General features: G+C 43.6%; 1 protein-coding gene across 6 annotated transcripts in view; it reads left to right on the top strand.

Moving 5' to 3' along the window:
• The window catches only part of DPP6 (dipeptidyl peptidase like 6), a 519,694-nt gene that overhangs the window by 385,348 nt on the left and 120,572 nt on the right, over positions 1–13,774 (top strand). The gene's annotated exons all lie outside the window — the stretch shown is intronic.

The raw sequence follows: 13,774 nt of genomic DNA on the forward strand, positions 1-13,774 counted from the left end.
GCAAGCGGTTACCGTTTAGAGTAAAGACAGGGAAATGGTCACTACTTACTAGCACACATTATGAATGTTAATTGATGGTTCCTCCATTTGACCAGTGTAGTGCTGCTGATTTTATCTGCATGAATGAGCATAACAGCCAGTGCTGCAAAGGCCACAATTATCTTTATATCTGCTGTGGAATTAGTTGGGCGCATGAGAAGGGGCCTTGAGATCCCAGATGCTGGATCTCCTTATAGACCTGGGCTTCTTCCACTTTTGTTTCTGTACAACTTCCAACACCACACACAAAAAGGTCAGAGGTTTCCTCTTCTTTTTAAATACTTGAAGGATTTATTTATTTTTTTAGTTTGAGATAAAAATTTGCATTTGTCAATGTAGAGAGGGAGACTTGAGTACTGTCAGCAGCCACAGTATAACACAGCATGAATAGAAGTGTTTTTAAATGCAATGAAATCCTGGCTCGTAGTCAATGGGCTTAGAAAAGGGGAAGCAATACCTTTCAATAATTACGCTGTTACCCCAGGGACCTTTTCTTCTCTTCGCATCACTGGAATGTAGATACGGAAATGGAAAATTATAGTGTACTCCCAATTGTCAAATGAAAAGTTCTGAGAGAAGGAGTTCACTATAGAAAAACTTCATCATGAAAAGGTTGTGGCAGTTCTGGAAAAGCTATGGAAACGGCAACTGAAAAGGGAGGAGGAATCCACACACCCCCATGAAGAAAAATTACCGTTTGGAGCTAGGAATAAGGTGTGCAAGGAGGGACTTGAAATAAAATTGCTCATGAAATTATTCAGGATGTGAAGAGAGAGGTTTTTGCTGCAAAATACTGGAGCCTGGGATCATTCAGGGAAGCTGAGTGTTGGAAGGTTTTGGACAGACAAGATGAAATACTTCTTTATCAGAGCCGGCCCACCCGTTTGGTAGCATGAAGCAGCCGCCTCAGGCAGTGTAAATGCAAGAGGAAGCTGCCCCACCATCGCCAGAGAAGCAACCCAGGTAAGAGGAGTCAGCAGCTATAGCAGAGCAGCACAGCCTTCTGCGTCCCATTTTTGCCTCCAGTCTTCCCTAGGGGGTGGTGAGTGTCCAGGGGCAAAGCTCTGTGGAACAAGGACACCTGCTATCTGGACAGTTCATATGATTCCAGTAAGCTCCCAGCTGCTATAGAGTCTGACTCTGAAAACACATTATAGGCCATCAATGCCAAGAAATCCCATAACAAGGCAAGAAAGCTAGAAGTCCAGTCAAGTGCATCAGGACCTGGACATCTGGTTGAATACACTACATGTAGCAGAAAGTGGGTGATACTAAGCAGGTGAAGCTTCAATGGGCTTTTCTGTTTGTCTCAAAAAATCTGTATTTTCCCAAGTGACTCACACTGCCATCTAGCAGATGCAAAGAGCATAAACCAAACTTCAGTAGACAGGGAGGTTGCTGGTCCTGTAGCTGTACAGACAAGTCTTTGCTGCAGTGATTTCCAGTCTCCCCCTTTGTGAAGTGGAACCTCGGATTGCAAACATGAGCTGTGTGGGAGGCACGTTTGCAACCCACAACGTTCGCAACCCGCAGCACCGCATCTGCACTCGTGCGGGTCGTGATTCGGCGCTTCTGTGCATGCACAAAGCGCGATTTAGTGCTTCTGTGCATGTGCGAGTGCCAAAACTCGGAAGTAACCTGTTCCGGTACTTCTGGGTTCGGCGCTGTGCACAACCCGAAAATGCATAACCTGAAGCATCTGTAACCCGAGGTACCACTGTAATTTGCCTCCTTCCTAAATCACTCTATAAATTTAAACAGAAGGTAAATGTCAATGTCTTTCACAGCTGAAATAACACATTAATTCTAATCCTTCTGTTCCCAGTGCTAGAGTTAAGGATGAACCATTAACGTTTATTACTACTGGATTTGGTTCCTCAGATGTCCAAAAATTTCAGACATACAAATAACAGTATTCTTCTGCCCATTGCCTCCCCCAACAACCTAAGCGACTTAGATTCAAGATGGGTTTTTTTTTAATTAAACAAAAACACCTGGGCATAGAGATGCTTGAAAGTGCCTGATAAAATATTCGGCAGTAGGGCTAAGTGAAATTCTGAGGTCCAAGGATAGGACTTTAGTCCTTTATCCATCCCTAAGAACAGCCAAAGCAAAATAAATTGTGAAAAATTGTGCTCAGCTTGTATAATTGATATGGGTTGCATAATTCATTTAGGTTTGAAGTTACTTGGTGCAAGCTTGTTATCCCCACCCTGTCCCGTGTGAAATAAAACATGTTTTGCAGCTGGAATATGGCTATCCTTCTTTTGAGGAGATTTAACATTAGCACCAAAATAGCAAGCAATCAGCAGAGTAAACTTCTGGACAAATAAATCCTTATAAACTCTTTTCTTTTTTGGCACATTTTGTAGAAAAGCCAGACTACAGAATATAGCTGCAATGCCGTGCATTCTTACTCATGCATAAGTCCCTTTGAAGTCAGAGTGGTCTGCTTCTAAGCAAACGTGCATAGAATCGATCTGTAGAACAACCTAAAAGGCCAGTATATTCCCTCACCTTATCACAGGTGCATTAGGCACAATGTTTTCTCTTACCTGCAGAGCAAAAGAGACTTAAGTGGAGTTGCAGGTCTAGAAAGAGGCAGCTCTACTGAATATCTAAAAAGTGGCAAAGCAAAGTTAAACATGCATTTTCTTTTTATCCAGCTGGAATTCTAAATTTTCAGGATTGTGTGATGATTCAGAATTTAGCAACAAGGGAACTAAGCAGAACATCATTCCACCAGCACGTAAAAGAACTGCACTCGCTGCAAATATACTTTAATTTAATTTATTTGTTATTACATTTATATCCCAGCTTTCCTCCAAGGGATACAAGCTGCCACCATTTCCTTTTTTTTTTATCCCTACAACAACCCTCTAAGGTAGGTTAGGCTAAGAGACTGTGACTGTCTCAAAGGCACCCAGGGTGAGCTTCATGGCTGAGTGGAGATCAAATCTCCACTTGTTTCCCAAACCTTGGTTTCCCAAGCCTTAGTCCATACCAACCACTACATTGCACTGGTTACCATACCAAGGTTAAGCTTTTGTTACTATTGTATTGTATTGAGCTCAGAATGCCTAAGAAATTGCCTCCTGCCTCCCTACAGACCCATTTGGTCACTAAGATTGTGATGCCATTGGCACTATACATTCGAAACAGTATCATACTACTTTAAGCAGTCACAAAGAATCCAGAGAGCTGTAGTTTGTTAAGGATACAGTGGTACCTCGGTGTCAGGGAACTGCCATCGGAGCCAGGAGTGGAGGCAAGGCTCCCAAGCGATGCCGGAGAAGGGCCCAGCAGGGAGAGAGGGAACTCATCGGCTGGGGAAGGAAATCAGCGTGACACCAGGGAGAAAGGGGGGCAGAGGAGGGCTTCAGAGAGATGGCTCCAGGACTCTTCGCCAGAGACCAGCGGGGAGAGCACGGGTCCTCCGCTGCCCACACCCACCCTGCTCAGAAGACTTCCACGCAGGGAGGCTAGGCGGAGACTTGGCGTCAAAGAACTTTTATGCTGGAAGAAGTTCAGGAAACGCCCACTGACGGATTCTGCCAGTGACTGAGACAGCCGCGGAGTCAGGGCTGTCCAGCCAGGGAAAAGTTTAACCTGGCAACCTTGCCAAGAGTGGCGGCAACTTACGCACGAGCAACCCCAATTCCCATTACACTCGGGTTAAGTATTTAATTCGTTCCAGAGGTCCATTCTTAACCTGAAACTGTTCTTAACCTGAAGCACCACTTTAGCTAATGGGGGCTCCTGCTGCCGCCGCACTGCCAGAGCACGATTTCTGTTCTCATCCTGAAGCAAAGTTCTTAACCTGAAGCACTATTTCTGGGTTAGCGGAGTCTGTAACCTGAAGCGTATGTAACCTGAGGTACCACTGTAGTGAGAGTTCTATGGCGATCCCCTATGTCCCTCAGAGAGATACAATTCCCTGAGTTCCCAAGGAAGAAGGGCTGATTGTTAAATCCCTCTGTGAATTTAGATAGATAATAATAATAATAATAATTTATTATTTGTGGATAGATAGATAGATAGATAGATAGATAGATAAGATAGATAAATAGACACAGATATACAGTGGTACCTCAGGGTACAGACGCTTCAGGTTATAGACTCCGCTAACCCAGAAATAGTACCTTGGGTTAAGAACTTTTCTTCAGGATGAGAACAGAAATCATGCTCCGGCAGCGCGGTGGCAGCAGGAGGCCCCATTATCTAAAGTGGTGCTTCAGGTTAAGAATAGTTTCAGGTTAAGTACGGACCTCCGGAACGAATTAAATACTTAACCCGAGGTACCACTGTAGATGTACATACCAGCTGGACAAAAGCAGCTGAGAATGCCCTTGTGCATTGCTAAGGATACCAAAGGCCTTAATCTGCCCATTAGTCGGGTGATGTTGCAATGGAAACTTCTAATATGATGTCGTTTAATGCTGGAGGGCTCCTGCTCTGACAGAGCCTTCTGTGCTGGGTCCACAGTGCAAGATGAGCGCCTTTACAATCTTACTTAACAGCATGCATTAGCCAAAAAGATTATCCCACCTCTGAGTGAAAGTAGGCAGCGTCTTTGAAATGAATGTTTTGGAGCTGTTGGTTTTTCCATTTCTCTCTCTCCCCCCACCCCAAGTAGTTTTAATAAGCCTAGTTCTCTGCTGGCATATGCAAGTGAAGCCTCTCCCTTAGATCTCATTTTTCAAAAATGTCTCTGATAATATTAAAAGATTCATGTAAGAGGAAAGGAATAGAAACTAGGTGAGAGCAGCTTAGAATAGGCTGCCTTTGTGTAGACAGTTGTTGCCTTCTGAGTCACAGAGACCAGGAAGAAGAAAAAGAAAAGCAGAGGTGGTATCTTTTCATTTATTTATATTTATTTCAAAAATGTATATTCCACCTTTCAGGGCAAAACCTTCCCAAAGTGTCTTATACCAGAGCCATCACCCTCGATGCATCAGATACAGCAGCAGAGACTTTTGTGTTAGGGCAAATAGGGTGACGTTTCACCAATCCCTTGCAAATTACGTATTTTAGGGCTAGGGGGGTGGTCTGTGTTGAGCTTTATAGTTTTATCTGCTAGTTTGTAGGGGGGACTGTTGTTTCGTGTGTTGCTTGCATGCTGCTAATGTTTTCTGTCACTGTTATGGGGGAAGGCTGTTGTTTTGGTTTGGTTTTCTCAATGTGCTGTATGGAATATCGATGTGTTATATAAGTACACACACACACACACACCTTTTATGGTATGCAGAGGAGGAGGAAAATTCATGGAGGAGAGGCTACCAGTGGCTACTAGCCAAGATGCCTAGGCTCTGCCTCCACAGTTGGAGGCAGTAAGTACTTCTGTCAGGGAACTGCCATTGGCTCAGGGGTGAGAGGGGAAAAGCTGGATGGATTACAGAGAGCCCCCAAAGATCGTGGGAAGCAGCTCCTCCTCAGCGGAGGAGAGTAACTACGCTTCCAGTGGAGAGGAGCTTCAGGGCTCGGAGAAGGCGAGACGGTGCCAGGACACCTTGCCTGGGCAAAGCGGGGAGGAGAGAGGTCCTCCGTTACCCATGCCCTCCTTGCGCAGTAACCTTCCGCACCGAGAGGGGAGGCACAGACTGGGCGTCAAGAAACTACTTTGCTGGGGAAGGTTTAAGGACCGCCCACTCACGGATTCTGCCAGTGAATGAGCCAGCCACGGGAGAGTGGCGCTCTGGACAGATAAAGTTTATTTTGGCATCACAAGCAAGGCTTCACAGCCGAGCAGGGAGGCATTTGCCTGCTTGCTCTCGAGCAACCCCTTGGAACATTAACAGCTTCCGAATACCAGTTGCTGGAAGCCACAGGAGGGGAGAGTGGCTCCTGTGTTCGAATCCTGCTTGCGGCTTTCCCATAGGCATCTGGTTGGCCTCTGTGAGAACAGGATGCTGGACTTTAAGGGCTATCAGCCTGATCCACCAGGCTCCTTTTATGTTCTTAGTGTATTTGGGCATATTTTTTCAATGGAAGTCGCTTGGAGACCTTTTGGGTGGCAAGCGGCCAGTAAGTTTAATAAGTAATAAATAAACAATGTTGGTCTCCTCTGAGTCAGCCCCCCCCCCATATACCTTCCTGCCTTACTTACAACTAGTCTAAGGGACTGATGGCCTTGCCTGTCAGCTTCTCCGTCATTAGTCTCAGTGTTTTCCTTGTAGAACTCCACAGCAGGAGGCAGATGGGGAGAAAATTAGAATGCTATGTGATCTGATGGTGAATTTGGGGTGACCCAATGCAAAAATCCTGAGGATCCATGGGCTTTTACCTCCCCACTCCCAGGCAGCCTCCTTTATCTCTAGCGTCCCTTATCTCCCTCCGATCGCTTGCTGATCAGCGACTTTGTTTCAACACCCACTTCCCTCTTTCAAAAAAAAAAAAAGCATGATCTGCTTTTCGCCCCTGGGCAATTTGGCTCCAGGGACCACACATTTGCTCCATAAGAAACACAGACATTTCCCCTTACTTTTTAGGAAGAAAAAAGTGTGTCTTATGGAGCGAAAAATACAGTACTTGTGCCTGGTTATTATTGGTACCAGGTCCATCCACTGTTGAGCTCCTTGCCTTCTGTCATTCCAGCCCCATTGGGTATCAGCCACAAATGCAGAGTCAATCACACACAAGTGTGGGGAGGCCTGTATATACACATTGATCTTATTCTATTAAAATGTGCATAGGGAGTGCCTGTGTGTTTATTCTAATGAGTTCATAATGCATGCTTGTTGTCTGCTTTTGTTGTTGTTGTTTAGTCGTTTAGTCATGTCTGACTCTTTGTGACCCCATGGACCAGAGCACGCCAGGCATTCCTGTCTTCCACTGCTCCCGCAGTTTGCTCAAACTCATGATGGTAGCTTCGAGAACACTGTCCAACCATCTCGTCCTCTGTCGTCCACTTCTCCATCTTTCCCAACATCAGGGTCTTTTCTCATGAGGTGGCCAAAGTATTGGAGCCTCAGCTTCACGATGTGTCCTTCTAGTGAGCACTCAGGGCTGATTTCCTTCAGAATGGAGAGGTTTGATCTTCTTGCAGTCCATGGGACTCTCAAGAGTCTCCTCCAGCACCATAATTCAAAAGCGTCAATTCTTCGGCGATCAGCCTTCTTTATGGTCCAGCTCTCACTTCCATACATTACTACTGGGAAAACCATAGCTTTAACTATACGGACCTTTGTTGGCAAGGTGATGTCTCTGCTTTTTAGGATGCTGTCTAGGTTTGTCATTGCTTTTCTCCCAAGAAAGCAGGCGTCTTTTAATTTCGTGACTGCTGTCACCATCTGCAGCGATCATGGAGCCCAAAAAAAGTAAAATCTCTCACTACCTCCATTTCTTCCCCTTCTATTTGCCAGGAGGTGATGGGACCAGTGGCCATGATCTTCGTTTTTTTGATGTTGAGCTTCAGACCATATTTTGCGTTCTCCTCTTTCACCCTCATTAAAAGGTTCTTTAATTCTTCCTCACTTTCTGCCATCAAGGTTGTGTCATCTGCATATCTGAGGTTGTTGATATTTCTTCCAGCAATCTTAATTCCGGCTTGGGATTCATCTAGCCCAGCCTTTCGCATGATGAATTCTGCATATAAGTTAAATAAGCAGGGAGACAATATACAGCCTTGTTGTACTCCTTTCCCAATTTTGAACCTGGAGCAGGAACCAGCAAGCCACTCCAGTATCCCTGCCAAGAAAACTCCATGGACAAAGACAACAGGCATATAAAAGTTGTCTGCTTTTAGAATAGCTAAAAAGGGTGATCGACACACATTTATTTTTTTTCAATCAAACCTGAGGGAGAACTTCTCAAGTAGGTTGGCATCAAGCAGTGCCATTCTTTCCCATATTTTTGTGAGAGACAGACAAATGCTGGGTTTATAAAGATGAAACTGCCGGTATGAGGGTTTTGATTGAGGGCCACCTCATCATCTCAGTGGGATATAGAAGCCCAAGTATAATTCTTCAAGTCGGTTTCTCTTTGGCTGCTTTGACAGACAGGCATGGATTTATATATATATAAAATTCATTCACTATCTTTCATTTAAAGTGCCCCAATCTTTAGGACATGCAGGAACCAGCCAGGAATTAATTGGTAACTAAAGTGATGAGGTGGTGCAAATCTACCTGGAATCACCTGCTTTGATGTGGAAGCTTTTCCCCTTAGCCCAAATGGTTGCCCACTCACAGGTGTTTTGTTTTGTTTTGTTTAAAGGGCATCCTTTTCATGCTCAGAGATTTTACACCTGTCAGTTCCTGAAAATGATTTAAGTTCTACCTGATCATTTTAATTTTTGCAGTTTTTTAAAAAATAAATCTTTTAAATATTCTTTACGTGTTAGTGGTCATTTTTGTAGGTGATTTAATAGATGAATCAGTTAAAATTTGGGTTGACTAAAAGAGGCTTTGTTTAATTTTGCAAGAGGGTTATTTTTTTTTAATGGAGGTGTTTATGAGCATGGCAGGTGGCAAGCCCCATTTTTTTAAAAAAAGGAATTCCCTTTCTGAGATAAAACTTCCTGTAACACACATGCACACAACTACTGATTTGTTCATTTGCTAATTTAATTGGTCGATGGAACGACTGGACCATAATAAATAAACAAAACCAAGCACTAAGAAGCAAGAGCTCTGATTATTTTATTTGGGGAACTGACTTGTGGGTGGAGTGGATTTTCTCCCTTGATTCTCTCCCATAATATCTTCCCTGTTTCTCTGCACCACGTTATCCCATATCACTTTCCTTGTCTTCCTGCTTGGTAAGGCCACTTGATGCCACCGAAGCTGATGCTGCAATAAAACAATTACTATTTGGTGCCTTAGGACTCTTTCATTGCATTTCTCCCACATCTGCATTCATATTTAATGCTCGTAGTCCCCTTCTATCTGAATGGAATCCTATTTCATAAAAGAAGTGAATATTTTGAAGAAGGAAAGGTGAAGATTCCTATCCTTCAGGTGTCGGTTTTTGGAATGATAAAATATTGCTCCAACTTAGCTCCATTGTTGCCGTCGTCATTTCCATTTACGGTATATTCCTCCCTCCCTCCCAAAGGAGCCCCAAGCAGCAAACCACTTCAATAACAATATCATTAAAAGCATTCCAAAAACTGCTTAAAACAATCGCATTCTCTCAGGCAAGGATTTTAAGGTTTCCAGGAACACTGCATTTCAGCCAGCAAATGTCTGGGCAAAAAGGAATGTTTCTAAATTCCTCTTGAAAGTCAGTAATGAGGATGACACATGCACCCATCATTGTGCACTGGAAGAAAGTTTGAAAGAAGTAATGTTCTACCCATCTCCTGTTTTGGCTGTCGATTCAGGCAAGTAGGTAATGGGAATGTGAAGTGTTTAGAATTTAATCCAACAGCATTGTCTTTTGTGGAGACTTGGCAGCTCGTTTTAGAGTAAGAGCGCAGTCAATTCCTGCACTATTCAAAGCCATTCCCGGATTTTTGGCACTCTCTATTACAAAGATGAATTCTCCAGAGACAATGTTACAGTGTTTCCTGAACTAAGACTTCTGTGTCTTGGTGGCCACGCTCAACCCACCTAATTGTGATAAGTTGCATGACTGCAGCACCTCTTGCCAAAGGACTCTCCAATGTTTATGTACAGTAAGAAGGGTTTGTTTTGTTTTGAGCCAGGTTTTGTGCCTAGACTTCTAACTGGATAATTTATAGATTGCAGATTGAATTTTAAACTGTCTGGGCAAACAGAGACCTTCTAACGCCGTGTACAAAGATCCACGGGCTTGTTGAGTGGATAGATCTTAATAACTTGTAAGCACTGTATAGTGCTGTGCAAGGCCTTATGGTAATCTAAATTAACCACTGCAGTTTGTGTAATTGGTAATAAAAGGAACACCAGAAACTAAATGAAGGGGAAAGTGGCTTTGCTGAGTGACAACAGTGAGATATTAAACAGAGAATACTTAATTGCTTTTATTATGAATGGCTAAAGCTGTAATGGTGTGACAGAGATAAAGAATTGCCCAGATCTTCCATGAAGCTATTTGTTCTTTGTTTCTAATTTAGCAGTCCATTATGGTGGTGTTAGCTAGCTAAAGTACAATTGAATAACTTAAGAAATTCAAGATTTCTGCGGGAACATACATAATGCACTGAGACTTTTAGGGCTGCTACAATAGAAGTTATCTGTTTTCTGGTTAATGCAATGTGACTGCATATTGCTGAAAAACATGGAGGAAATTAATCGTTGCTGTAATTAGAACCAGCCCAATTATTGGCTGGGGAAGGATTGATTTAGGAACTACGGCTAAGCTATGCCACACCCTGTGATTAAATTACAGTTCCTTGCTTAAGTGACGAGATGTAAAGCATCTATGCCTTTAATCACTGTGTAGAAGGTGCTGCTTACCTTTGAAAGGTGAGGAACGATACATCAACATTGCCTTATTTTATTGTTCTATATTTTAAAACAGGTAGTTTTGGAGCAATGTTCTGTTTCTGTTCTCAGTATATTGGCACAGTCAGGGAATGGGGCAAACCCTTTCTACTGCAAGTCACTTAGAGATCTAGCACTAGTTCCTGATCTACCTTCTGGCCATTCCTCAAAATTCATGGGTGAATTTTTCTGTTTAGATTGGATAATATGTGTGATCAAAAGCTGCAATCTATAGCCAATGGGAAATGCAGATATTCATCTCTAATTATTCATCTTTTATATTCAGCTTGCTTTTACCACCGTTAAACACTGAGTGCTTGTCCTTTACGATGATCGCCTATGTATTAGGCTAACAAATAATGGATAGTTTAGCTCTGTTGTGAGAGAGCTCAGCCTTCAAAAGCAGGCCACATCTTTGCATTAGCTATTTTGCTTGACTTATGTCTAGACATTCTTTGCCCATCTCAAAGTAAAGCAATTTCTCTTTTCTGCCTTCCTCAAGGGCAAACGCTTTGTTTGCTTAGCAATAGCTGACCCTAAATATTCAAAACGTGCTGCTTTATTGGGGGACGGGGTGTCTTATTGTTTTATTGTAGTTTTGCTTAACATTGCATTGCTATGGCATTGTAGTTTCTCTGTTTCATTGTTTGCTATATATACATATTGTATTTGTTATTTTGCAAACCACACAGAGACTGACTTGAGTTTTAAGCAGTATATAAATATATGAAGTAAGTAAATTAACAATATGAAAATCTACCGGCCCTTGGATGGAGTTCATACATACAGTGGTACCTCAGGTTACAAACTTAATTCATTCTGGAGGTCCGTTCTTAACCCGAAATGGTTCTTAACCTGAGGTGCGCTTTCGCTCATGGGGCCTCCCGCTGCTGCTGCGCCCCCAGTGCGCAATTTCCATTCTCATCCTGTGGCAAAGTTCTCAACCCGAGGTGCTACTTCCAGGTTAGCAGAGTTTGTAACCCAAAGTGTTTGTAACCCAAGGTACCACTTTATTCCTATAAGGAAAGCTTCTGGCCTTTTAGGAATAGCCCATTTAAACGTTTTCTTCATTTCATTATACATAATTTATTTGTTTTATCAGGCAATGCCTCCTAGGCATGTGGACCACTGTGATTTGCAAAATTTGTAACAACTTTGGAGTAAAATCCTAAAAAAAAAAAACCAACAACAACAACTTCGGGCGGCCCTCATGCATATTCACTTCATGAAATCTGGCCCTCTTTGAAAAAAGTTTGGGCACCCCTGATCTTGATCACCCATACTTGCAAGCACAGTGTGGCCCCTGAACACTCCCACCCGTGACCCAAGAGGGTGCTGTCGTCTGAAGTGGGCCAGAGCATTCAGCCAATGTGCTGTACATGAAGCGAAGCAGCCTTTGTAATTAGCCAGCTGTGAAGCAAGCAGGCACAACAAACTCTGTTAAGGACCCTTAAGGTGTTGTTGCTTTCTTTGCAGCTGCCCTAATTTATTCGAAGAAAAAGAAACGGAGTAATAAAAAAGAAAGAAAGCGCTTCACCTTTTAGTCACTCTGTCACTGCCAATAGTTTGACTCCAGTGGAGCTAACTTGGTGCTGTGAGGGACAGGTGGCCGAGCAGCAAAAAAAGAAAGCTTTTGTAATTGCTTGGCATGTCAGCTCTGTGCTTGGGAACATAGGCACCAGTTGGCAGATTGGATTAAAGTCCTCCTGCGGGTTGGCTTGGGTATGCTTAATACCTGCACTCCAGATTGCCTCTACAAACATTAAAAGTGCAAACTAAACCCCAGTACAAGGGATGGTTTTGGAGTGGCCACTTATGCATTGCCAGAAAAAAGCAAAAAAGCAAAGCCTTCGCCACAAAAGATTATGCACATTTGCATTTGAAAAGTGATGGTGGTGATACTTATTACTGCACCCTTCGCCGGCAGGGCTTAGGACAAGTTACAACCATTTAAAACTCAGTATTAAAAGAAGTTAAAACCCATAACAGTCCTAGTAATAGGATGGGTCCTAAAAGTGCAAAGCTCCGGTATCAAAAGCCAGGACAAAGAGGTGTGTCTTCAGCATCAGTTGGAAGCCGTGCAGTGATGGTGCCAGACACATTTCTATGGGGAAGGAGTTTCATAGCTTAGGGGCTGCCACTAAGGAGGCCCTCTCCCAGGCCGCCACCACTACTGAACCTCTTAGGGCAGCAGAACTACCAGCCCCAGCCCCACCCTTAATAACAGCCAAAGGTTCTGTAGGGAAGAAGGAAGTCTCTTGGATATTTGGGGTTTAATACATTATTTAGAAATAATCACTTTAAATAGAAATACAATTCATCTTACGATGGTGAAGAAGGCTGAGGTCAGATGACATTTCTGCTCCTCAGTCTGCTGTCCAGGTGCTGACTATGAATCACAGAACTATAGAGTTGGAAGGGATCCTGAGGCTCACCTGGTCCAGTCCCCTGCAATGCAGGAATATAGAATCATAGAATCATAGAGTTGGAAGAGACCACAAGGGCCATCGAGTCCAACCCCCTGCCAAGCAGGAAACACCATCAGAGCACTCCTGACATATGGTTGTCAAGCCTCTGCTTAAAGACCTCCAAAGAAGGAGACTCCACCACACTCCTTGGCAACAAATTCCACTGTCGAACAGCTCTTACTGTCAGGAAGTTCTTCCTAATGTTTAGGTGGAATCTTCTTTCCTGCAGTTTGGAACCATTGCTCCGTGTCCGCTTCTCTGGAGCAGCAGAAAAATATGCAGTTGTTCCTTACGGGGATCAAACCTGCAACCTTGGCATTACAGTAGTACCTCGGGTTACATACGCTTCTGGTTACTGACTACGCTATCCCAGAAATAGTACCTTGGGTTAAGAACTTTGCTTCAGGATGAGAACAGAAATCGTGCTCTGGCGGTGCGGCAGCAGCAGGAGGCCCCATTAGCTAAAGTGGTGCTTCAGGTTACGGACAGTTTCAGGTTAAGAACAGACCTCCAGAATGAATTAAGTACTTAACCTGAGGTACCACTGTATCAGCACCAACTGAGCTATCATTGTGTGGCAGACAACTAGTCACACAGTGATCTGGTCAGACAACTTCAAGGCCCCTGAAAGCTCTCTTCTGATGGCTTATTCATCTTTAAACCAGACTCAGCCCTCCAGATAGAGGACACAGTCCAAGAGAGGACAATCTTCTTGACAAACTGGTGTGGCCAGCATGCAGCTCCCTTCATCACTTGATTAGCCAGTGCTTCAGCTCTGTTCACTCCAAAACATTTTCTCTGAAAGTGAAGGGGGATCTCACCTGCTGGCTTCACTTGTGCTTGGCCAATGTTAGGTTGAGC

The sequence above is a fragment of the Podarcis raffonei genome, chromosome 12, assembly GCF_027172205.1.
Source record: "Podarcis raffonei isolate rPodRaf1 chromosome 12, rPodRaf1.pri, whole genome shotgun sequence".
NCBI classification, from domain to species: Eukaryota; Metazoa; Chordata; class Lepidosauria; order Squamata; family Lacertidae; genus Podarcis; species Podarcis raffonei.